The 26,041-nt window shown below is 49.3% G+C and overlaps 2 protein-coding genes and 1 non-coding gene across 3 annotated transcripts in view; 1 reads left to right on the plus strand and 2 right to left on the minus strand.

The window, feature by feature from the left end:
- The window catches only part of NR1D1 (nuclear receptor subfamily 1 group D member 1), a 375,483-nt gene that overhangs the window by 180,328 nt on the left and 169,114 nt on the right, over positions 1 to 26,041 (plus strand). The window lies entirely within an intron of this gene.
- The window catches only part of THRA (thyroid hormone receptor alpha), a 231,283-nt gene that overhangs the window by 141,533 nt on the left and 63,709 nt on the right, over positions 1 to 26,041 (minus strand).
- On the minus strand, positions 7,300 to 7,371 carry TRNAS-CGA (transfer RNA serine (anticodon CGA)). The gene has a single exon. It is a non-coding gene; the product is annotated as a tRNA-Ser (tRNA).

Consider the following 26,041-nt stretch of genomic DNA (forward strand, 5'->3'; position numbering starts at 1 on the left):
AGGACACAAACATGGCCCGGCCCAACCCGACGTGGCCTGGCCCAACAAGGTCTCATTTATGTCAGATCTGGCCCTCGTAACAAATGAGTTTGACACCCTTGATTTAGCATGTGTGAAAGCCCAATTTAAAACCTCAGCACTTACTCTTACAGAATGCTCCACTGTCTCCTTTCTCGAAAGGAATTCCGTGGTTCAAAAATGAGAAGGATCTCTCTCATGCATTAACTGGAGCCAAGGTCCACAGATTCTTTAAGTTTCATTTCAGGGTTATTTGGAACAACTCCTACAGACGATATGAAGAGAGAGGCTACAAAAACTGCGCAGAGGTTTCCGGGTCCGCACATTAGGGTTGCCAACCTCCAGGTGGCAGCTGGAGATTGCCTGCTATTACAACTGATCTCCAAGTGATACCGATAATTGGGAGAAAACGGCTGTTTTGGAAGGTGGCCTCTATGGCATTATACCATACTGCAGTCCCTCCTCAGGCTCCATCCCCCAAATCTCCAGGTATTTCCAAACCCACAGCCGGCAACGCTACACGTACTATTTCCGGGGTGAGGCTAGGTTGGGTACATTTTCTTTAATTTCTGCAGTACCTCCTCGCAGGAGCAGCCCAATCCCGTGCCATGGTCCCTTGCCACTAACTCTCAAAGACCAAGCTTCCATTCGCCCACCCTGCCATATGGATGCCAGCCTCCAGGTGGACCTGGAGATTCCCCCGGAATGACAGCTCATCTCCAGACTGCAGAGATTAGCTCCCCAGGAGAAAATGGATGCTTTGAGGAAGAACAAGAAGATGAAGAAGACTGCAGATTTATACCCCACCTTCTCTCTGAGTCAGAGTCTCTGAGTGGCTCACAATCTCCTTTATCTTCCCCACAACAGGCACCCTGTGAAGTGGGTGGGGCTGAGAGGGCTCTCACAGCAGCTGCCCTTTCAAGGACAAGAGCTATGGCTGACCCAAGGCCATTCCAGCAGCTGCAAGTGGAGGTGTGGGGAATCAAACCCGGTTCTCCCAGATAAGAGAGCTATGGCTGACCCAAGGCCATTCCAGCAGCTGCAAGTGGAGGAGTGGGGAATCAAACCCGGTTCTCCCAGATAAGAGAACTCTGGCTGACCCAAGGCCATTCCAGCAGCTGCAAGTGGAGGTGTGGGGAATCAAACCCGGTTCTCCCAGATAAGAGAGCTATGGCTGACCTAAGGCCATTCCAGCAGCTGCAAGTGGAGGAGTGGGGAATCAAACCCGGTTCTCCCAGATAAGAGAGCTCTGGCTGACCCAAGGCCATTCCAGCAGCTGCAAGTGGAGGAGTGGGGAATCAAACCTGATTCTCCCAGATCAGAGTCCGCCCATTTCACCACTACACCAAACTGGCTCTCACTGGAGGGTGGAGTCTGAGGCACTGTACCCCACTGAGGTCCTTGTCCTCCCAAGGCTCCACTCCCAAATCTCCAAGAGTTTCCCCTACCAGGATCTGGCAACCTTATCCCCCCATCCCCCGCTGATGGAAGAGGGGGGGGCTAGCAACCTTATTGCCATACCTCTCCTATCTTTTCAACGCTCCATGAAATACCCTCCCCCCCCCCCCACTGCACGGTGCCACCAAGCCTTTTATTCCCCCTCCGCTCCCCTCCCTGGCCCAGCCCAGGAACCTATACTGTGAAGTGTAAATATGTAGAAGAGCTGAGCGGAGCATTTACTCCATATGGGATTGGCGCACGATTGCCCCTGCCAAGTATAGAGACTGGCAGGGCGCCAAGAACGTACACAGAATCCATGTCCTTCACAGGGGCACGGGTGGGGGGGGGGGGCTGCAGAGGGATTCTTTGGCGCATGTGGCTTGGCTGCAGGCTACTCTCTTTCTCCCCCACGGCCTTCCCCAAAACATGAGAGGCACAGAGCGGGCACGGCCATGACCTCCAAGCTTCTGGCCCCCAGGACAGAACCGCGCATCGTGCCAGTTTCCGTCTCCGCTCTCAACCACCGACTGGATCTCTCATCTGCTGTGATCTGGAGGCAAGGATAAGTCAAAGGGTGGAGTGGAGGGAGGGGGCGTAAAGTCCTGGCAACACTGACACTCGGGTCCCGGGTTCACATATTCAGAAGTCTGTGGCTCAGCCCCCAACACAGGTAGAAAACAATTATACATCGAGCTCTGAATGTCTGGCTTTGGAAAGACAGCATCTGTCTCTTTCTTAGCGCTGGCAAGCTCCCAGTCTGGGCAGAGGTTCCCCCGCTCGGGAGGGTCCCAACCTCCCCCTATGTCGGAAAATCTCCCCCTACATCGCTGGTGCTATGACGTCACCTGGAAGTGACACCATCACGCCAGAGATGTTGCGTGCGGCCGCTCTAGGCGTTTCTGGGGAAACTCTATGGTCTTCCCGGACGCTCTAGCCATTTGGGAGTGAAAACTCTATGGTACAACAGCTCCAGAAGGCTGGGGACTTGGCAACCCTACTCCTCTCTCTCTCTCTCTCTCCCCCCCCCCCTTTAGTTTCGCACAAGGAGAGAGCAAAAGCTTGTGTCATTCCCACCCAGTCTGCCTCATTTCTATTTAGGGTTGCCAATCCCCAGGTGGGGGCAGGGGATCCCCCGGTTTGGAGGCCCTCCCCCCCGCTTCAGGGTCGTCAGAAAGGGGGGAGAGGGAAGGGAAATGTCTGCTGGGAACTCTATTATTCCCTATGGAGATTTATTCCCATAGAAAATCATGGAGAATTGATCAGCAGGTATCTGGGGCTCGGGGGGGGGCTGTTTTTTGGGGTAGAGGCACCAAATTTTCAGTATAGTGTCTAGTGCCTCTCCCCAAAATACCCCCCAAGTTTCAAAAGGATTGCACCAAGGGGTCCAATTCTATGAGCCCCAACGAAGGTGCCCCTATCCTTCATTATTTCCTATGGAAGGAAGGAATTGAAAAGGTGTGCCGTCCCTTTAAATGTGATGGCCAGAACTCCCTTTGGAGTTCAATTATGCTTGTCACAGCCTTGATCTTGGCCCCACCCCTAATGTCTCCTGGCTCCACCCCCAAAGTCCCCAGATATATCTTGAATTGGACTTGGCAACCCTATTTCTATTACACGTTCATCCCACCTCTCCTCTACAAAGCTCAAGATGGCCTACACACAAGTAACAGGGCCAAGGTTACCCAGCATGCCTCATGGCAGCATGAGGACTTCTCAAACTTCCTGCACTGGCCCAGGGTCACCCGGCATTCTTCACAGTGGGGTTATCTTAACCCAGCTCTCCATGAGCCAGAAACTTTAACACTCAATTTGTGGCTTACTGATTTATTTACTTGCTTCATGTATACCTTGCCTCTCTCCCCACGGAGACCCCAAGCCGCTTACACTGTTCTCTGTCTCCCAGTTTATCCTCACAACAACCCTGGTAGGGTTTGCCAGCCTCCAGGTGGCACCTGGAGACCTCCTACTATTACAACTGATCTCCAGGCTACAGAGATCAGTTCCCCCGGAGAAAACGGCTGCTTTGGAGGGGGGACTCTAAGGCATTAAGCCCTACTGAGGTACCTCCCTACCCTGAACGCTGCCCTCGTCAGTCTCCGCCACCCCCCACCCCCAAATCTCCAGGTATTTCCCAGGCCAGAGGTGGAAGCCCTACCTGTGAGTTAGGTTACACCACAAGTATGGGACTGGACCAAGGCGATTCAGTAAGATTCCAGGGCAGAGGGGATTTGAACCCAGGACTCCCAGATTTTGAACATATGAACATGTGAAGCTGCCTCATACTGAATCAGACCCTCAGTCCATCAAAGTCAGTCTTGTCTACTCAGACTGGCAGCGGCTCTCCAGGGTCTCAAGCTGAGGTTTCTCACGCCTGTTTGCCTGGACCCTTTTTAGTTGGAGATGCCGGGGATTGAACCTGGGACCTTCTGCTTACATATGAACCTATGCAGCTTCCTTCTACTGAATCAGACCCTCGGTCCATCAAAGTCAGTCTTGTCTACTCAGACTGGCAGCGGCTCTCCAGGTCTCAAGCTGAGGTTTCTCACGCCTGTTTGCCTGGACCCTTTTTAGTTGGAGATGCCGGGGACGGAACCTGGGACCTTCTGCTTACCAAGCAGCTGCTCTACCACTGAGCCACCAGCCCTCCCCCAATCCAGGAGCCTCCAGTGTTTTTAGGAAGTGGGTGGGGTCAGGTCAGGCTTTTGCCCAGCAGGGCTTCTGATTGGCTGTGCAGATTTTTTTTTTTTAAAAAAAATGTTGTCTTGGCGGTAGCTGCCACCACAGCACAAGAATCTGCGCTGTTTTACTGAAGTTAAGCTGTGGCAATCTGCAGCTGGCTCCGCCTCCTGCAGCAGCCATTTTGTTCTTGTGCCTACCATGCCATGTCAAAGCTCCAAATGTCGGGGGACCGTGTCCTAGTCTGACACAGTAACAAGGACACACGCAACTCTGAAAGCAAAGCGACGTACCACTTTTTGCTCTTTTTATGTCAAAATCCTCAGCTTTTCACACTTGCTGATCATATGGAAAGGTCCCCTGTGCAAGCACCAGTCGTTTCCGACTCTGGGGTGACGTTGCTTTCACAACATTTTCACGGCAGACTTTTTACGGGGTGGTTTGCCATTGCCTTCCCCAGTCCTCTACACTTCCCACCCCCCCACCCCCCACCAAGCTGGGGACTCATTTTACTGACCTTGGAAGGATGGAAGGCTGAGTCAACCTCGAGCCGGCTACCTGAAAACCCAGCTTCCGCTGGGGATCGAATTCAGGTCGTGAGCAGAGCTTAGGACTGCAGTGCTGCAGCTTTAACACTCTGCGCCACGGAGCTCTTTTTGGTGCCGAAACCCGGGGTCATATGGTCATACCTGATCATATGGGTGAAGGTAAAAAAAGAAATCATGGCAACGGCATGAAGACTGGCTCCATACAAAAGCTGCTTGCCTCTGAACGACCTTAGGGTCCAATTCAAGAAATATATGGGGACTTTGGGGGTGGAGCCAGGAGACTTTGGGGATGGAGCCAGGAGACATTAGGGGTGGAGCCAAGATCAAGGCTGTGACAAGCATAATTGAACTCCAAAGGGCGTTCTGGCCCTCACATTTAAAGGGACCGCACACCTTTTCAATGCCTTCCTTCCATAGGAAATAATGAAGGATAGGGGCACCTTCTTTTGGGGCTCATAAAATTGGGCCCCCTGGTCCAATCTTTTTGAAACTTTGGGGGTATTTTGGGGAGAGACACTAGATGCTATACAGAAAATTTGGTGCCTCGAACCCAAAAAACAGCCCCCCCCGAGCCCCAGATACCCGCGGATCAATTCTCCATTATTTTCTATGGGAATAAATCTCCATAGGGAATAATAGAGTTCCCAGCAGACATTTCCCTCCCCTCCCCCCGCTTTCTGACGACCCTGAAGCGGGGGGAGGGTCTCCAAACCGGGGGATCCCCTGCCCCCACCTGGGGATTGGCAACCCTAAATGACCTTCACACAGCCACTTCTGAACAACCTTCACACAGGCAGCTGCACACTTTTTGAAGCTAGTGCTGGAGGAGGCTTCGCTCCCCCTCACTTCCAGTTCCGGAAAGTTCCGGTAGGAGGCCCTTCCTGCGCTGGCTTAAAAAAATGTGTGGTGCCTCAAAACCGGTAGGGCCCAGCCTCGTCGCGGCGAGCTTGGGGAAGGTGTGCGTGTTACGGGGTGCAGCGCGGCAGAGAGAGGGCCAGCACCGTTTGGAGGTAGCTGTGAATTTCCTCAATAGTGCAGGGGGTTGGACTAGATGTCCCTTGGGGGGACCCGTCCAGCTCTCTATCTGTATGATCAACATTTCTAAAAAGCGAGTCTCGTGGAAGCAATCAGATATTGCAGCAAGTAAGGAAGCCTATGTTTCTGTTTGTGCCAGGATTTATTTTAACTCACTTTGTTGTTTATTTGTACCCCAAGAGAGGCTGGAACCTTTGATCTCTTTCCTCATCTATTATCAGCTCCTTACACAGAGAATTATGCTGGGCAGATTTATTTATTGGATTCACACCAAATCGCTCTCTGCCTTAGCTTTTCCTCCTCCTAGCTTCAGTAATCTTCCCGGTTAAGTATTCCCAAAATGCTTTCCTTTTTGGCAAATCTGAAAAAGCGAGCTCCAACACACAAAAACTTGCGCTGAAATGAACAGCCATCAAAGCCTGGCGCCCAGAATGCCAAACATAGTTGCGCTGGATCAGACCAAAGGTCTGCCTAAGTCCACCATCTTTAGGGTTGCCAACTCCAACTCCAGAAATATCTGGGGACTTTGGGGGTGGAGCCAGGAGACACTGGGGTGGAGCTAGGGGGAGGGGGGGGAAACGGCGCTGGGGAGCGTGGCGAGCCGCCCCATCTCGGAGCGAGCGACGCCGCTGCGCAGCTGCCGCCTCTTCTCCGCTCGCCGTGGCTGCTCCTCCGAGATGGGCTCAGGCTGGGCCCATCTCGGAGGAGCAGCTGCGGTGGAATCGGAGGGGGGGGTGGAGGTGGGCCGGGGGCGTGGCGAGCCGCGAGTCCGGGTCCTAGAAGGGCGGGGAGGGCGGGGAGGGGGCGGGGAGCGGTGGGCGGGGAGGGGGCGGCAGCGGCGGCATCGCCCGCTCCGGGATGGGGCGGCTCGCCATGCTCCTTGATGCCGTTTCCCCCCCTCCCCCCGCTTCCGTTTTTTTGGGGAGCGGGGGAAGAGGCTGGAAATCCTGGGGTCCCCTGCCAGGGCGGGAGGGTTGGGAAGCCTAACCATCTTGTTGCACAAGGGGTCCAACAGACGTCCCTGCAAGGCCTACAACAGAAGTTAACGACTCCACCTTGGGCTCGACCCTAGCATGGTAATTCAAGACAGTTTCTGTCTCTGACTATGGAAGTTCCCTTTAGCCATCAGAGTTAATAGCCACTGAGGGACTGTGAACGTATTTAATAAAGATCGGGCCTGAACATATATGAACATATGAAGCTGCCTTCTACTGAATCAGACCCTCGGTCCATCAGAGACAGTCTTGTCTACTCAAACTGGCAGCGGCTCTCCAGGGTCTCAAGCGGAGGTTGCCTCGACCCTTTTTAGTTGGAGATGCCAAGGATTGAACCTGGGACCTTCTGCTTACCAAACAGATGCTCTACCACTGAGCCACCGTCCCTCCCCTGCTCTCCAGGGTCTCAAGCTGAGGTTTTTCACACCTATTTGCCTGGACCCTTTTTAGTTGGAGATGCCAAGGATTGAACCTGGGACCTTCTGCTTCCCAAGCAGATGCTCTACCACTGAGCCACCATCCCTCCCCTGCTCTCCAGGGTCTCAAGCTGAGGTTTTTCACACCTATTTGCCTGGACCCTTTTTAGTTGGAGATGCCAAGGATTGAACCTGGGACCTTCTGCTTTCGAAGCAGATGCTCTACCACTGAGCCACTGTTCCTCCCCATCCCTTCATTGCACCGTCCCTGTGCTATCCAAGTCACGGCTATCACAGGATCATTTTGAATGTCCTTTTATAAGTCTTCTCCAGAACAACAGCATCCTTTTTGAGATATGCCGATCGGAACTATATGTAGTATTCCAAATGCAGCCACACCACAGATCTATAAAAGGGCATATAACGATACTTGGGACATTTTGCCTAGAATCCATTTCATAGCAATCTCTAGAATGGGATTTGCCTTTTTCACCGTTGCCAGACACCAAGTTGGCATTTTCATCTGGCTACATGGCATTTGCCTTTCTAGCACTGCTGCGTACCGAGTCAAAATTTTCATCCAGCCTTGGCCCCAAGATCGCTCTCCTGGTCAGTCACCACCTGTTCACACCCCACTCAGGCATATTTAAAGCTCCAATTTTTCTGCCCCACTGTAAAAAAGTAAAGGTAGTCCCCCGTGCAAGCACCAAATTGTTACCAATCCCCATGGGGTGACTCACATCATGACGTTTTGATGGCAGACTTTTTACGGTTTGCCATCGCCTGCCCCAGTCATCTACACTTGACCCCCAGCAAACTGGGTACTCATTTTACCAACCTGAGAAGGATGGAAGGCTGAGTCAACCTTGAGAAGAAGAAGGAGGAGGAGGAGGAGGCCCGGATCTTCATGTTTTTTGAAGGAGGGGGCAAAATTAAAAAAATGGTGCCCCCTTATGGGCCATTCTATCTTATGGTCCCATAGAATACAATGGACTCTGTATAAAATTTGGCACCCCCCCCCTCTGTTGGCGCCCGAGGCAAGTACCCCCCTCTGCCCCCCCCCCCCCCAGATCTGGCCCTGAGAAGAAGAAGAAATTGGATTTATATCCTGCCCTCCAAATCTCAGAGTGGCTCACAATCTCCTTTATCTTCCTCCTCCACAACAGACAGCCTGTGAGGTGTGTAGGGATGAGAGAGGTCTCCCAGAAGCTGCCCTTTCAAGAACAGCTCTGCAAGAGCTATGGCTGACCCAAGGCCATTCCAGAAGCTGCAAGTGGAGGAGTGGGGAATCAAACCAGGTTCACCCAGATCAGAGTCCGCATACTTAACCACTATACCAAGCTATACCAAACTGAGCTGGCTACCTGAACCCAGCTTCTGCTGGGATCGAACTCGGGTCGTGAGCAGAGCTTGGACTGCAGTACTGCACCTTACCACTCTGCGCCACAGAGCTCCTTCTGCACCACTGTACATCAACATTTATTGATGAACAGGGACCTTGGTAGAACTGCTTGGATGCTAAAGGTCCAAGGTTCAATACCTCTGCCTGAAACCCGGGAGACCTGAGTAGACAATATTGACTCTGATGAACCAATGGTCTGATTCAATATAAGGCAGTTTCATGCTGGATTTCCCAACATCATCGGCACTCTTGCTCGCCGCCACCACTGGTTTCTTTGCCCCCCCTCTCTGTCTCATCTGTACTTTTCATCCCTACCCCACAGCAGACAAGTCAAAATTTCCATCTCTCTGCATTCCTAGGGATCGAGTCTCCTGCTACCTAGAGGTCAGTCCCTCCAATCCAAGAGGGGTATCCTTGACGTAAGGGGATATCAGTTTACCATCTGAGGAACAGGTTCATTTCATGGGAGAATTTCCTCTTCTCCTCAGCCCAATGCCCTCTTATCCTGCATTCTCCCTGACTGCGGAACTGCTCATATCATTCAAGACAGATGCCACTAACGGGTCCCTGGAAATGCCATCTCTGACTCTTCAACTCCTCCGAGCTGGCACTTTTGGACTCAAAGATACAAATTTTATTCCCGGGGAGCCATGATTTCATTGCTTGAAGCAGGGGTGGCCGAACTTACTTAACGTAAGAGCCACATAGAATAAATGTCAGATGTCTGAGAGCCGCAAGACATGAACTTCAGATGTAGGGAGTCGGAAGGAAGGAAATAAATAAATAAATAAATACGTGGGGGAAGGGAAGGAGATGTGGAAAGAAAGCAACTTAAAATTAATTCTTCTACCTTTTCCAAGCCAGCCAACAGGCCAGTGGGGGCTTTGGAGAGCCAGTTTGGTGTAGTGGTTAAGTGTGCGGACTCTTATCTGGGAGAACTGGGTTTGATTCCCCACTCCTCCACTTGCACCTGCTGGAATGGCCTTGGGTCAGCCATAGCTCTGGCAAAGATTGTCCTTGAAAGGGCAGCTGCTGTGAGAGCCCTCTCCAGCCCCACCCACCTCACAGGGTGTCTGTTGTGGGGGAGGAAGGTAAAGGAGATTGTGAGGCGCTCTGAGACTCTTCGGAGTGGAGGGCGGGATATAAATCCAATATCTTCTTCTTCTTCTTCTACATAATATGCGTGAAAGAGCCATGTGGCTCCTGAGCCACAGTTTGTCCACCCCTGGCCTGAAGTATACACCCAAAACTTCCATCCACCAGGCAGATAATCCTACATGATGTGACGCTGTCGACTATTCCAGATAGCATCCACAATCAATCTCTGGGCTTTCTACCCTTCATGAATCGGTTTGCCTTTTAATGCTGTTTTAATTTGAAACTGGATTGATTATTTGGAATTATCCAGTAAAGGGCAGAACAATTTTCTAGAGCTCAGACCTCCCCACCCTATTGCTGAACTCTCACAATTGCCTAATGCGCTTGCTCGCACTGTTGCCAAACTCCCTTGCCCCTACCCTTCATCAAATGCTTGGTCTCTAAGGCGCTTCCTCACTAGGCTTCTCTGGGTCACACAGCAGTCAGTAACTATACACAGCGATGGCAAAGAGCTCCACCCTCTCGTTACAGCCAAGAAAAGTCGTCGAGGGCCTTGCAGTTAAAAAAAAAAAGACCTCGTAAAACGGTTCATACGGCAACTCATAAAAATCGGGCTGTTGAGCTTTCAATTACAACATCCGCACCGCCGAGTCCGTGTTATTAAGACAAAATCCTGCTCCGAGACAGGTCAGTTTCTGCAGCTGCGGTGACCGTGCCAATCTGCATGCACCAGAGAGTGGGCAGTGCTCCGGAGCTACAAATCAGCAGCAATATGGACTTGATCCCACCTCCGCCATGGGCTTGCTAGGTGGCCTTACGAAAGCTGCGCTCTCTTCTGACTCATTCTCCTCATCTCCACTCCTTGTGGACTAATAAATCTGATATATTTTACAGGAGTCGTAGGGGTTACAAACAAGATAGCGCAAGAGTAAGTGCTTTGAACCTTCTCAAAAGTGGTATATAAATATTGTACTATTAGTATCAGCTTATTTTGCGTAACGTATTCCGCACCAGAAAGTTGTGGGAATAAATAAGCTTTTACAAAGGACTGAACCATGTTATCTTCCCAAGATTTTAACAGATACTCTCTACACCCCTGGTCAGGAATTGGGTATTCTGACAACCCACTTTGTGCCGGTCTTACTCAGGACTTCTTTTTGTAGCAGGAACTCCTTTGCATATTGGGCCACACCCCCTTGATGCAGCCAATCCCCCAAGAGCTTACAGATCTCTTAGTACAGGGCCTACTGGAAGCTCTTGGAGGATTGGCTACATCAGGGGTGTGTGGCCTAATATGCAAAGGAACCCCTGCTAGAATTCTATCTCTGGACCCTGTACTAAGAGCCCTGTAAGCTCTTGGAGGATTGGCTACATCAGGGGTGTGTGGCCTAATATGCAAAGAAGTTCCTGCTACAAAAAATGCCCTGGTCTTACTGCTTCCCCAATCAACACAATCACAGGAACTGGACTTACAAAGGGCCAAGTCTTTCAAAGCCCAAACTCCCACAGCTCATTTAACGCAGTTTGCTATTGCAATGGATGCTACTCTTTTCACATCCCTCTTTGACTTGCAAGTTAGCCAACTGTCTGTCTAAACACCAACTCTGAATGGGTTAGATCTGGGCCAGCAGCCTCAAGCTACTGATCTTTTTCAAGCCAGCTTGGTGTCCCCGCGAGAGTAAAAGTATCATCAATCAATCAAAATAAAATATCTTTGGATCAGTAATAGTTAGGAAGCCTAGGAACAAATTCAGATTATTTAGATACTAAATTCCACACCCAATACATCATTTTTCTGCACCTTTGCACCTATCCCAAAGCAAGAAGAATCACATCACCTGGAGGAGATCAGGTATGCCTAACTGGTAACGAATACATTTTTAGTACAAAGTTCCAACAAGCTATGCAAATTCAAAGATACATTTAACAGAGGAACAAAATTAGAATTCAAAGCAGTCACCATCTAGGTTGCGTAACACAGTCTCCTGCATTCACACACAAAACACTGGAACATAAACTTGTGCTTGCAAAAGGAACTTTACCCATGTCCACAAAACCTCTGCGAGAGATTATTTCCCCCCCAGTTTAAAAACCACTCATTTTGCCCACAGCTATCAGGTGAATTCTTGGCTGAATGGTGGATCTGAATTTGGATCTTTTCTTTTATATAGCCTACGCAGTTGAAGTGGTTGGGCCTTGCCGCAGAGAGAGCAGGGTTCAAATCCACGCTCAGTGATTAAGAGAACACACTGGGCTATTCTGTCTCTCAGCCTTACCTATCTCACAGGGTGGCTGACTGCAAAGATAAAACGGAAGAGAGGTCAACTGCATGTGCAACTTTGAACTCCTAGGAGACATGGCGCGGTAAAAATTTGATATGTAGTCTCAATTATATCTGGAAGGGAGAAGGAGGGGCCAGTGAGTTAGTGGGGGGCGGGGAGGCTAGGAACTTCCGATATAATTTGCTATTAGGAGCAATGTTCCCTCTAAGCTGCAGAGTCTTGCGAGCAAAAATTCTATTTTGTGAGCTACTGGCATTAAAGTTGTGAGCTACGGCATAAATTAGTGTGCTCTGGGGTCATCCTTCCTGAGCTAAGACAAGAATGTGTGAGCTGGAGGCTAAAAATCTGTGAGCAAGCTCATACTAGCTCAGCTTAGAGGGAACACTGGTGGGGAGGGGAAGAGATATTGCTTTTGCAAGGGGGCAGGCACAGAATTCAAGATTTTTAGCTTGTTTTTCCTGGCTCTCCTTAGCCAGTACTTTCTGCTCCTGTTAAAAGTTTCTTTCTACAGCAACAACTGGGGCAGAAAGGGTGGGTGGAGGAAGCTGCTTATGGGGACAGGCAGGTAAGGGGGGGAGGAAACACGAAGTGACAGGGTGTACTCTGGGTTGTGCCTGCGTGCAACAACAGAACCCCCAACCCACACAAGGGCATAGACAGATGGAGGCTCTCTGCCCATCTCATTACCACCTGCACCACCTGATCGACAAGGACAAATTAGAAGGAATTAGCAGGGTTTAGCTAATCCCATGCGGACAATAAGGGGTAATTAACCACCCATCGGCCAGCCAGATCGGAACTGGCTCAGCTGATGGGGGGGGAGGAGGACGGGGTGTGTACACACAGACCCAAAGCACACAAACTTCCTTAAATGCACAACAATCACGTACAACCTGACATGTCCCACCCCTTGGGACAGTACAGATCATCGCTCCAGGCAAGCCTTCCACCAGGCACAAGGCTGACACGGGTGACTGGTTCCCCGATTGCTACTTCTGGTCAATGCTCCCTCTAAACTCTGGAGTCTTGTGAGCAAAAATTCTACTTTGTGACCGACTGGCATTGAAGTTGTGAGCGACTGCGTAAGTTAGTTTGCTCTGGGCCATTTTCTCTGAGCTAAGACAAAAATGTGCGAGTCAGAAGAAGAAGAAGAAGAAGAAATTGGATTTATGCAAGCTAGGTCACACTAGATCAGCTTAGAGGGAACATTGGTCCTGGTTCCCTTATGTGAAATCTAACCACCCGTATTGACAATATTCTAACAGAGGGCAAAAGCAAGGTGATGAAAGGGTCGGAGCACCACCCCTGTGAGGAGAGGCTGAAGGGTGTGGGGCCTCTCAGTTTAGAAAAGAGATGACTAAGGGGGGACGTGAAAGAGGTTTGTAAAATCGTGGATAGGAGGGAAAGGCTTAACGAAGGGAACTTCTCCCCCCCCCCTCCCAAAATACTAAGACTCCAGGGCATCCCAAGAAGCTGATGAGCAGTAGGTTCAAGATGGACAAAAGGAAATACTTCTTGACACGGGGAGTGATTAAAATGTGGAATCTACAGCCAGAGGATGCGGTGACGGCTACAGGAATAAACAGCTTTAAAATGGGATTAGACAGATTCGTGGAGGATAAGTCTATCAGTGGCTACTAGCCACGGTGGCTGAGGGGAACCTCCACATTCAGAGGTACTGAGCCTCTGAATCCCAGAGCCTGGAGGCAACATCAGGGGAAGGCCTCAGCCTCTCTGCCCTGTTGTCAGTCCTACAGAGGAACTGGTTGCCACTGTGTAAGACAGGATGCTGGACTAGATGGACCCCTGGTCTGATTAGGGTTGCCATGTCCAGTTCAAGAAATATCTGGGGACTTTGGGGATGGAGCCAGGAGACTTTGGGGGCGGAGCCAGGAGACATTAGGGGCGGAGCCAGGAGCAAGGCTGTGACAAGCATCATTGAACTCCAAGGGAGTTCTGGCCATCACATTGAAAGGGACAGCACACCTTTTTAGATGCCTTCCTTCCATAGGAAATAATGGATAGAGGCACCTTCTTTGGGGGCTCATAGAATTGGACCCCCTGGTCCAATCTTTTTGAAACTTGGGAGATATTTTGAGAAGAGGCACTAGATGCTATACTGAAAATTTGGTGCCTGTACCTCAAAACACAGCCCCCCTAGAGCCTCTGATATCCGCGGATCAATTCCCTAAAACTGCCGGAGATCTAGAGCTGTGGGGGCTGTGGAGGGGTGGGGCTTCCCCCCCCCCCCGCCGGCTAGCTGGCTGGGGGGCGGGGGAAACTTGTAAAACCAGGTGATCCCCCGCTGGAGCTGAGGATTGGGAAGCCTAGGTCTGATCCAGCAGGGCTCTTCTTATGATCTTAGTCCTGCGTCCCTGAATAAAATTTGGACCACCCCAAAATGATATGATACATTCCCATAATTTGGTGACCATGCACCCTACATAATACAATACAATCCCGGCACCCTCTACAGTAGCTTGAAGGCACATTATCCAGAGTTTGAATATGAATGAAACCTAACCTTGACTGAAAAGGCACGGAGGTCCTTCTTCCCTAATAGGTTCTGTAGGGGCTAAGGCCACCCAGGAACGGATTTAGGGGACATGAGGTGTACAAGCTCCAGATAGTTTTGGGTACAACAAATTAAGAAGGATATGGACAAGCTGGAATGTGTCCAGAGGAAGGCAACACAGGTGGTGAAGGGTCTGGAGACCAAGTCCTATGAGGAAAGGTTGAAGGAGCTGGGTATGTTTAGCCTGGGGAGGAGACAACTGAGATGTGATATGATCACCATCTTCAAGTACATGAAGGGCTGTCGTATAGAGGATGGTGCTTAGTTGTTTTCTGTTGACCCAGAAGGTCAGACCAGAACCAATGGGTTAAATTAAATCAAGAGTTTTTGACTAAACAGTAGAAAAAACTTCCTGACACAGCGGTTCCACAGTGGAACAAGGCTTCCTCAGGAAGCGGTAGGCTCTCCTTCCTAGGAGGTTTTCAAACAGAGGCTAGATGGCCCTCTGACAGCAATGCTGATTCTGTAAACTAAGGCAGAACTTAAGGGGGAGATATGAATTTAGGGGAGAGGTGGTGAGTTTCCTGCATTGTGCGGGGCGTTAGATTAGATGGCCCTGGAGATCCCTTCTAATTCTATAATTCTATGATTCTAAGGTAAGGAAGGTATTTCTACCTACAGAATCTGATTTTTTAAAATTATGACGATGACAATGATAACAATGATTGATGATTATGATATTGTTACATTCCTCAAAATTGTCCCTCACGGTGACAGCCCTGCAAAGTAGGCTAGGCAGAGCACATGTGGCCTGCCCACGTTCAACCAAAACATTTTCATGGCAGAGTGGAGATTCAAACATGGGACATGCACACAAAAGCTTATACCCAGAATTAGACTTTGTTGGTCATAAAGGTGTCCCTGAACTCTTTTATTTGTATACTAACTCGCAGGTCTCATCATCAACTGCTTTAATCCAATCTTAACTTGACTCTAACTAGCCCTTACTTGCAACTAACCCTCTTACCTGTACGTAAAGCTTGAGGAAGTATGTTTCAACGTATCTAAAGAAGTGTGCATGAACATGAAAGCTTATACTCAGAATGAAACTTAGTCGGACTTAAAGGCGCCACTGGACTCAAACTTCATCCTCTACTATCTGTAAAGCTTGAAAAAGTCTGTTTCAACCGGGGGTGGCTAAATTTGCTCAACAGAAGAGCCACGTAAAATAAATGTCAATGTCAGACATTTGAGAGCTGCAAGACAAGAACGTTGGAAGGAAGGAAGGAAGGAAGGAAGGAAGGAAGGAAGGAAGGAAGGAAGGAAGGAAGGAAGGAAGGAAGGAAGGAAGGAAGGAAGGAAGGAAGGAAGGAAGGAAGGAAGGAAGGAAGGAAGGAAGGAAGGAAGGAAGGAGAGGTGGAAAGAGTGCAACTTTAACTTTAAATGCATTTTCCAAGCCAGCATTTAAAGTTAAAGTTGCACAGAGAGGTGATTTAAAGAGACAAATGCCTTCTCCAAACCAGCCAATGGGGTGGGGGGGTGGGGCTTCAAGAGCCGCACAATCTGTGTGAAAGGGCCGCATGCAGCTCCTGAGCCGCAGTTTGGCCACCCCTGGTTTCAACGTATCTGAAGAAGTGTCCATGCATACGAAACCTTATTCCCAGAATCAAACTTTCTTGATCTTAAGGGTGCCACTGAAATCAAAATTTCCCTCTCAACTCAACCTCAACTTGCGGCCGGAGACTTTTCCCGGACAGGCCTGCTGCGTTCTTCTCCCCTCACCTGAATCAGCACCCAACTTCTCTTATACCATCTCCCCCCCTGCACAGATTCCCCTCCTGCTCTGTGCAGCCGTGGTGGCTCCTGACACCCCCCACTCTCAGCTCCAGAGGTCAAGGGAGAAAGCCTATCGGCAGAGTGCAACATATATGATGATTAGAGCCCGGCAGGTGCAAGAAGGCGTTGCGGGGAATGTTTGCACCAAGAGAGGGGGGGGAAGCCTCCCTGACTGGAGAGAAAGTGAACACCCCCCCTAATGCAGCCATTCTCAGTCCCCCTCCCCACCTCCACCCCGCCAGGCGAGGGGTGGCAGCCAGCCAGGCCCGGGGAGCTCCCTGTTCTATATCGGAAGATGTTTAATTAAGCCTAAGTGCTAGTGCGGCCGGGGGAGGGGGAGGAGGGCTGGCAGAGAAAAGGGCAGTCAGTGCAGCACAATCCGCAGCCAGAGCCTTCCCACATCAGTCTGAGGCGAGGCCAGCTGGTAGCCCATCCTACAAACCCTGGGTGTGCTGGCATCCAACGCCCGGGCTGAGGAGCGAGTGAGCTCGGAGCCGCAAAAGGGAAGGAAGTGCTTACGGAGTTAATTGGCACCCATTTGCTTGGCCGCCCTTCCCCCACCCAAGGGCACGCTTTTGCTCACAAAATCTGCAGGCTGGATAAGTGTACGGGACTCAAAAGCTTCTTTCGATTAAAACAAGAAAACCACAAGAACACCTCTTCTTGTTTCTAATTTCTTACGAGGGGGACTAAATCAAACGGTTTGGTCTGAGGGGAAGAATCTGTCTCTCCCTCACGTGACGGCAACTGAACATGGAGGCACGATGCACTGGGATGCTCTCCTACACGGGCGTCCCTGGCAGTTACTCAGGCTTTTTTTGTAGCAGGAACTCCTTTGCATAGTAGGCCACACCTCCCTGATATAGCCAATCCTCCAAGAGATTACAGGGCTCTTAGTACAGGGACTACTGTAAGCTCCAGGAGGATTGGCTACATCAGAGAGGGTGTAGCCTAATATGCAAAGGAGTTCCTGCTACAAAAAAAGCCCAGAATATTCCAACAGAGCCTGTCTGTGCCAAAGGACCTTCCGGTAGATTGTTCTGTAACCTTGGATCAGGCTGGTTTGCGTCCTGTCTTGTCCTGTCCTGTCCTGCTAAGGCGGCTGGGGTTCATAAGAACCGAAGAAGAGCCCTGCTGGATCAGACCAGCGACCCCTCTAGTCCAGCATCCTGCCTCACACAACAGTCAAAACATGACCAATAAATGGGGCACAGAGGCCGAGGCCTTCCCCTGACCTGCCTCCCAGCCCCGCTAGCCATCATATGGGGGTAATAATCTGTGTCACCATCCATCTGGTGGCCATAAACTGCCAAAATTATTCCATGAAGGTAGATTCAGGTGGGTGGCCGTTTTGGTGAGAAGCAATAGAACAGAGCGGCACCTTTAAGGCCAACCAAGTTTAATTATGGGCATAAGCTTTTGTGTGCACGTAACACTTCATCGGATCTGACAAAGTGTGCATGCCCGCAAAAACGTATACTCAGTATTAAATTTCGTTAGTCTTAAAGGTGCCACAGGACTCAAACATTGTTCTAGAATTCTTCCAGTTATTCATTAGTCCCTTCTTAGAATGGTGGCAAACATAGTGGGGTAGGCTAGATGCTGAGGGAGAGAAAAAGAGAGAGAGAGGGAGAGTCCAATTCCCCACTAGCCTTACGCAGCTCTCATGCTCCTCTTCTCTGCAGGGGTTCTGTCGGATTTCTGCCCTGGGGCTGCAACTAGTTTCGCCTTTTTCGCATGGCAAAACTGGTTTTTAGAGGTTTCTGTTTGCTGCACGAAAAAGGCAAAGCTAGCTGCAGCCCCAAGGCAGACAGTATGAAATCCGACGGAACCCCCGCAGAGAAGAGGAGCATTAGAGCTGCGTAAGCCTAGTGGGAAATCGGTCAGAGAGAGACAGACAGAGAGAAAGAGGGGGAATACCTGATACCAAACTCTATTATATCACACTCTCTGGGGTGGACCTTTTTGCCTCAATCACAATCCAGATTTGAATTCTGAGATGCGATAAGGAGACCCCAGGCCCGACTTTGGAAACAGCAAGAGGCAGGCATGGCACATCATGATGGCAATTCTGGCTTATGTGTGCATGTCCATTTTCCCAGACCTCGCGCAGGGATGCTCTTTGCAAACGTAATATGAAATCTAGCCACGTCCGGGGATATCCCCAGGTTTCCCTCAGCGCATCCACTTAGGCCCAAGTGGCTCCAGTGTGACTAGGAGTCAGCGATTTCATGGCCCCTTCCACTACGACAGAAACCTCAGAACATTTCACACAGCAAAATCCAGCCGCAACGTGCATTCAAAGTGCGTTATTTAATGTCTGGGCAGCAGCTCCCTTTCGGAAAGGTCTGGCCATCCTAGCGTTCTGCACGACGTGGAATCCATTCCAGAATTTTTGTGAAGCGGAACACCTGCATTCCATTTTCCTCCCAGGCTACCTCTGCATCCCTAACCCCCAGAACCGTCTTTGGTCAGAAGCAAATGGATGTTTTCCAAGCAGGCAGAGGTTACCAGGAACCACGTTGATCCAAAGCTAAATCCAAGAACGAAAGCCGTATGCGTCTGCCTCTGAAGACAACTCAAGACGCTCCACTTAGTAACTGGGCCACAATATTCTTTAGACCAGATGCTCCACTGGTTACTGATCAGTTTACTGGGTTCAGTTCAAGGTTCCAGCTACCACCCACAAAGCCCTTGATGGCACTGCTTAGAGCTTGGGGGTTTTTTTTAAGAAAAAGCCAGCAGGAACTCGTCTGCATATTAGGCCATGCCCCCTAATGCCAAGCCAGACGGAATTGCGTTCTTAAATGTTCCTGCTAAAAAAAAAGTCCTGGGTTTGCTCATCTAACAAAAGCAAGGTGCCGAAGGCAGGGGTTGATTTGTAGGAAAAAAAGTAGCGCAGCTCATTAGCATATGCCCCCCCCCAGCCAAAAACAACCTGATGCAAGAAAGGAGAGCCCCGGGCAAGCAAGGCCTGTTTGGGTTGGCTAGAGATCCCGCCAGAGTCGCCCCCCCCAGTCAAAAGGCCAGCAAGCCACCAGCTGCCCCAAATCCCATAAGAAGTGGAGAAAGGGGTGGCGTGGGGGGCTTCTCCAGGGTTAATGAGGGCTGCTAGGGGCGTGCCAAAGCTCCTGGTGGCTGGCTGGCTGCCCGCTCTCCTAATCCAGGGATTGTTATGCAGCTGCACCTACTATTCAATGGACAAGGTGGGGTGGGGAGGAAGAGGGGGGAACTGTCAAAAAGTTCAGGAGCTGTGCTCCTGTGAGCTCTTGCTGAATTCTGAGGCCTATCTGAAGGTATCACCTTGCAAGCTAGTAAAATTGGCAACTGCCCATTCATACACATTCTCTGCAGTGGTTCCCTCATTATGGAACAACATGCCTAAGACTATTAGGAAGCCCCCCACCCCCCGCAACTATAATTTCACACAGTGTGCAGGACAGAATAGCGGAGGGGGGTGGGGTTTCTTATAAAGGGAGCAGATCTATAATGTAATGGATCAGCAAAGGAGGTGACTTCCGTCAAGGGATCAATTTTTCCAACATTGTTTCATCGCTTTTAGATAGGGTTGCCAATCCCCAGGTGGGGGCAGGGGATCCCCCGGTTTGGAGGCCCTCTCCCCGCTTCAGGGTCACCAGAAAGCAGAGGGAGGGGAGGGAAATGTCTGCTGGGAACTCTTATTATTCCCTATGGGGATTTATTCCCATAGAAAATCATGGAGAATTGATCCGCAGGTATCTGGGGCTCTGGGGGGGCTGTTTTTGGGATAGAGGCACCAAATTTTCGGTATAGCATCTAGTGCCTCTCCCCAAAATACCCCCCAAGTTTCAAAAAGATTGGGGGTCCAATTCTATGAGCCCCAAAAGAAGGTGCCCCTATCCTTCATTATTTCCTATGGAAGGAAGGCATCGAAAAGGTGTGCCGTCCCTTTAAATGTGATGGCCAGAACTCCCTTTGGAGTTCAATTATGCTTGTCACAGCCTTGATCTTGGCTCCACCCCTAATGTCCTGGCTCCACCCCCAAAGTCTCCTGGCTCCACCCCCAAAGTCCCCAGATATTTCTTGAATTGGACTTGGCAACCCTACTTTTAGACAGCAATACTTCAATTCCCGGTCCTGTTGCATTATCTGGACTTCTTAAGAATCTTTGCTGCGTAGAGCTGGCTTGTTTCATAACCAAGGATAAATGTTATCTACATTAATTGTTTCGATGTTCGCTCGTGCTGTTTGTCCAGTTCTTCAATCCTAACTTCACGGCATTATTTTGTTTTAAGAATCTTGGCTGGGAGACAAAAATTGTTTTTATCATATTTTCCACTCACTGAATAGTCTTACTCATACCTGGACCCCTGAGGCACAGGCGCCCTGCCATGCTGCAGCTGAGCCCAGCTATTGCCCTTGCCATGGAGGCAAGGGTGGGTGGGAGTGCCCTAACGCCGTCCCCCCCGCAGGCTGTGCCCCAAGCGGCTGCCCAAGGCTTAGTGGACGGGCCATCCCCGACTGTCTCACATAAAAATCTTCATTCTACTCATTCTAAGAAAGCAAAACCTTGTCTTGGGGATGAGGGGAATCACTTGTAACAAAAGAGACGACATTTCATATTAAGACGGCCAGGTCAGACTCGGGAAATATCTGGGGACTTTGGGGTTGGAGACAAGAGACTTTGGGGTGAAGCCAGAAGCAAGGTTGCGACAAGCACAACAGAACTCTGAAGGGAGCGCTGGCTACCACATTTAAAGGGGACCACGTTCCATTTAAATGCCTTCCACCCACTGGAAATAATGTGAGGACACGGGCGCCTTCTTTTGGGGCTCATAGAATTAGACCCCCAGTCCAATCTTTTTGATGTTTGAGGAGTGGCACCAGAGGCTGTGCTGAAAATTTGATGCATCTACCTCAAAACACAACCCCAGCAGAGCCCCAGATACCCCTGGATCAATTCTCCATTATATCCTGTGAGGACCAGTCTCCATAGGATATAACGGAGTGCCCAGAGGTCATTTGACCCCGCCCCCCCTCACACTTTCTAAAAACCCTGAAGCAAGGGGAGGACCTCCAAACCAGGGGATTCTCTGCCCTCAAGTGGGGATTGGCACCCCTATTTCATATTAAGCATTTTTCTTCCCCTGTTCCCCCAGAAATGTCTAGTTTTTCCATTAGAAAAATGGGGGCAGAAGAAATTCCTCGAAGATGGAAAGTTCTTTCCCCCAGAATTTTCCACACACACCTGGCCTTCTGATCTCACATTTTTTCCATCTTTGTCATGAATTTTGATTTCTTTAATTTAAAAAGTTACAGTCTACAGTCAGTTCTAAGTCCACTGCAAACATAACCCCCTCCCGAAGAGAACAGATCAGGGGTCGTTTTGTAGAAAAACAGGTGGTGGAGCTCATCTAGGAATTGTTACGCAGCTGCACCTACTAGTCAATGGACAAGGTGGAAGGAGGAGGCGGAACTCTCAGAAAGGTTCAAGAGCTGCGCTCCTGTGAACTCCCGCTGAATCCGAGGCCTGGAACAGATAAACAATCCGACAAAGCATTTTCACACCAAGCAGCCTTCGACTGCCCCACAAGCAAAGGGGGGAGTTTTCTGTTCTTTCAAACCGACAATATATCCAATTCACAGATATGTATATTCCAATTCACAGAGAATGTCAAATATTCCAGACTGAGGCTGGAACAGCGGTCAGCGCTTCGTAGACATGAAGGTCAGGGTGACTTCCGGGACACTTTCTCAGCGCACAAAACCACTGACTATTGCTGGCATCAAATGCCCTTAAAATGGTGTACAGCCAGAACGAGTAATTTCAGACATCAGTTGGAATTCTACACTTTTGTCAAATACTATTTGTGAAAATGTGGGATTTTAAAAAAAAAATTGTAAGTCTTCCAAATACACATTTGTTATCTATTCTCATCCAACCGTAAAGTTGTACATAATGTTTAAATATGTGACTGGTTCTTCCAATGGCTGAGAGCTCTCAGAAAATATAATTACTTTCCCCCTATAAAACCCCTCTCCGTGTCACCAGAGACTTTATTTTCCCACGTTTTTCTAATCTCTGGTGCTCTCTGCTATTATAAATACAGAAAGTAACCCTTTACAGCTGCCGGTTCATTTCTTCCGCAGCATTGCACGGCTTCGATGGCTTCGTACCTGGTTTGCAGACCACACACTACTGAGTAGGGATCCTGACCCTAAAATCCGACCATTCTAAGAAATGCTAGCTATTCTCTGCTCCTTGCAAAGCCAGAAGCAAAAAGAACTGTGTAGCTGGTCTCAACTATGACAGTTAACAGGACTGGACTGCAGTTCATTTTGCAAGAACGGAGGGCTGAGGATGGGATGGGGGGTTAGGTTAGCCAACAACCTTACAGACGTAAGAGAAGCCATCATGGATCAGGGCAATGGCTCATCCAGGGTAACACTCGGTGTCACACAGTGGCCAAAGCTCATGTGACATCAGAAGGTCCACCAGTGGGGTCAGAACTCCAGAAACCCTCCCACTGATGCCCCCCAAGCTCCAAGAATACCGAGCATCACTGCCCCAGACATAAGAACGTAAGAGAAGCCATGTTGGATCAGGCCAATGGCCCATCCAGTCCATCATTCTGTGTCACAGAAGAACATAAGAGAAGCCATGTTGGATCAGGCCAATGGCCCATCCAGTCCAACACTCTGTGTCACATAAGAACATAAGAGAAGCCATGTTGGATCAGGCCAAAGGCCCATCCAGTCCAACACTCTGTGTCACATAAGAACATAAGAGAAGCCATGTTGGATCAGGCCAATGGCCCATCCAGTCCAACACTCTGTGTCACACAAGAACATAAGAGAAGCCATGTTGGATCAGGCCAATGGCCCATCCAGTCCAATACTCTGTGTCACATAAGAACATAAGAGAAGCCATGTTGGATCAGGCCAAAGGCCCATCCAGTCCAACACTCTGTGTCACATAAGAACATAAGAGAAGCCATGTTGGATCAGGCCAATGGCCCATCCAGTCCAACATTCTGTGTCACAGAACATAAGAGAAGCCATGTTGGATCAGGCCAATGGCCCATCCAGTCCAACACTCTGTGCCACATAAGAACATAAGAGAAGCCATGCTGGATCAGGCCAATGGCCCATCCAGTCCAACACTCTGTGTCACACAGTGGCCAAAACCCAGGTACTATCAGGAGATTCAAATAGCAGGGCCAAAAATCCAGAAGCCTTCTCACTGTTGCCCCACAAGCACCAAGAATACAGAGCATCACTGCCCCAGACAGAGTGTTTCATCTATCCCTTGTGGCTAATAGCCACTGATGGACCTCTGCTCCAGATATTCATCCAATCCCCTCTTGAAGCTGGCTATGCCTGCAGCCACCACCATTTCCTGCAGCAGAGAATTCCACTTGTTCATTGCTCTTTTGCGGAAAAAGTCCTTCCTTTCATCTGTTCTAAACCTACTGCTCATTAATTTCATTGAGTGCCCATGAGTTTTTGTTTACTGAGAAAGGGAGAAAAGTACTTCTTTCTCTGCCTTCTCTATCCCATGCATAATTTTGTAAACCTCTGTCACTCGCCCCTCAGTCATTGTTTCGTCAAGCTCAAGAGCCCTAACCTTTTTAACCTTTCTTCATAGGTGTTCCATCCCCTTAATCATTTTAGTTGCCCTTTTCTGAACCTTTTCCAGTGCTATAATATCTATTTTGAACGGCAGTGATCGGAACTGTACACAGTATTCCAAGCGAGGTCGTGCCATAGCATTATACAGGGGCACTATGATATCAGATGATTTGTTTTCAATCCCCTTCCTAATAATCGCCAGCATAACACCTGCCCTTTTTATTGCAGTCACATTAATTTATTGCACCCCACCACCCCAGGTGTCTGCCAGTCACTGGACATTGTAATCTTTTTGTAGGTCTGTCCAGCTCCACTGCTAACACATGAGCAGTCCTAAGATCTATCTGCATTGCAAAAAAAAAAAAGGGGACAAGTTTCAGAGAAATCAAGCAACAGGGAGTTAAGGAGGGTGTTACAAGAAGAAAAGAGTAAGCAAATTTTTGGTTTGCAACGTGCGTCCCTTTGCCACTAACACTTTTGATTGCTTGCAAAGTCACAAAGTGTGGGTGAGAAGCCATGCAAAGAAAATTTGAAATCGAGACGTCAAATTCAAAACACAGCTTTACGCGCATGCCTGTGGTGGAAGTAAATCTAGAACAGGTGCTAGCCCATAAAGTGTTTCGCTAGCCAAATGGCGCGGCGGCTCACTGAAGGCATGCCTTTACTCCAGGGTGAGGGCAGAAAACACTTCCAGTCCAAGGGAAAAGATTCTTTGTCAGATTGCTAGAGGCGATTCTCATGCACCACAAGATATTACTGTCAAATGGTTATTGACGATGGATGGATGGATGGATGATATGACAGAGAGAGACAGACAGACAGACAAACAGAAAGACAAAGACAGATGGATGCCACTGGACTTCAACTTCTCCTGCTTGTAAGCTATATCTCTGGGTGCCATTCTACCAACTGAAACAGCTGGACAGAAGAATCTCTGCAGACTTAACAGCAATTAGTGCAGGAACGGACATACATGTAGCAAAGCTCATGTGCAGCGTTATCAGTGCCTCTCCCCGCCCCCTCCCCAATCCCAAAGACAGCATTTCATACCCTTATTGAACATGGAAACGGAAAGTAGGCCTTGTACCGTGCACAGACCTACATATGCATAGCTTTTTAGTGCAGGATCACATATTCATAGGTTTCACCTACTGTTTTAAAACAAAGAAACCACCACCACACAGTAAGGCCAAAACATAAAAAAAAATAGTGATAGATTGCATATCCCAGTGGTGTCCAAGCACAAGGGAGCAGAGAACAGAGGTATGCCACTGTAAATCCAAGTTGATTTTGGTCCACAGCAATGTTCCCTCTAAGCTGCAGAGTCTTGTGAGCAAAAATTCTACTTTGTGAGCTACTGGCATTCAAGTGGTGAGCGGCTGCATCAATTAATGTGTCATCCTTCCTGAGCCAACACAAAAATCTGTGAGCTAGCTCACACTAACTCAGTTTAGAAGGAACACTGGTCCGGAGATATGTAAGAAATACACATGTGAATAAGGGGAGAGAGGAGCATGACATGAAGATTCATTCTTACAGGATGGTACAAACATGACACATAAAGGTACGTAAGTATACAGACGATATATGCCATATCATGGTAGAAGGTAAAACTACCAGGATGGTACAAATATGACACAGAGGTACGTGTAAGCAGGGCTTTTCTGAGCAGGAATGGACAGGAACGCAGCAGGGGTGTGGCCTAATATGCAAATAAGTTCCTGCCGGACTTTCTCTACAAAAAGTCCAGCGCGGGAAAATGGTGCTGTCAGGGGGTGTGGCCTAATATGCAAACGAGTTCTTGTCGGGTCTTTTCTACAAAAAAAGCCGGCATGTAAGTACGTATGGGATATATGCCACATCATGGTAGATTCTGAAGGCAGAGGAAATGCTAAATCAACGACTTATGCTAAGACCATGATTTCTTTGCACAGCACATCTTTACAAGACCTAACATATGGGTCCCCAACATTGCAGGTGCCACTGAAACAAGAAGAGCGGGTAGTGTGTGCTACCATAAAGCGGTTGTAGGGGGGGTTTTGTAGCAGCAACTCCTTTGCATATTAGGCCTCACACCCCTGATGTAGCCAATCCTCCAAGAGCTTACAGTAGGCCCTGTATGAAAAGCCCTTGGAGGATTGGCTACATCAGGGAGGTGTAACCTAATAT

Source organism: Heteronotia binoei, chromosome 15 (assembly GCF_032191835.1).
Source record: "Heteronotia binoei isolate CCM8104 ecotype False Entrance Well chromosome 15, APGP_CSIRO_Hbin_v1, whole genome shotgun sequence".
NCBI lineage: Eukaryota > Metazoa > Chordata > Lepidosauria > Squamata > Gekkonidae > Heteronotia > Heteronotia binoei.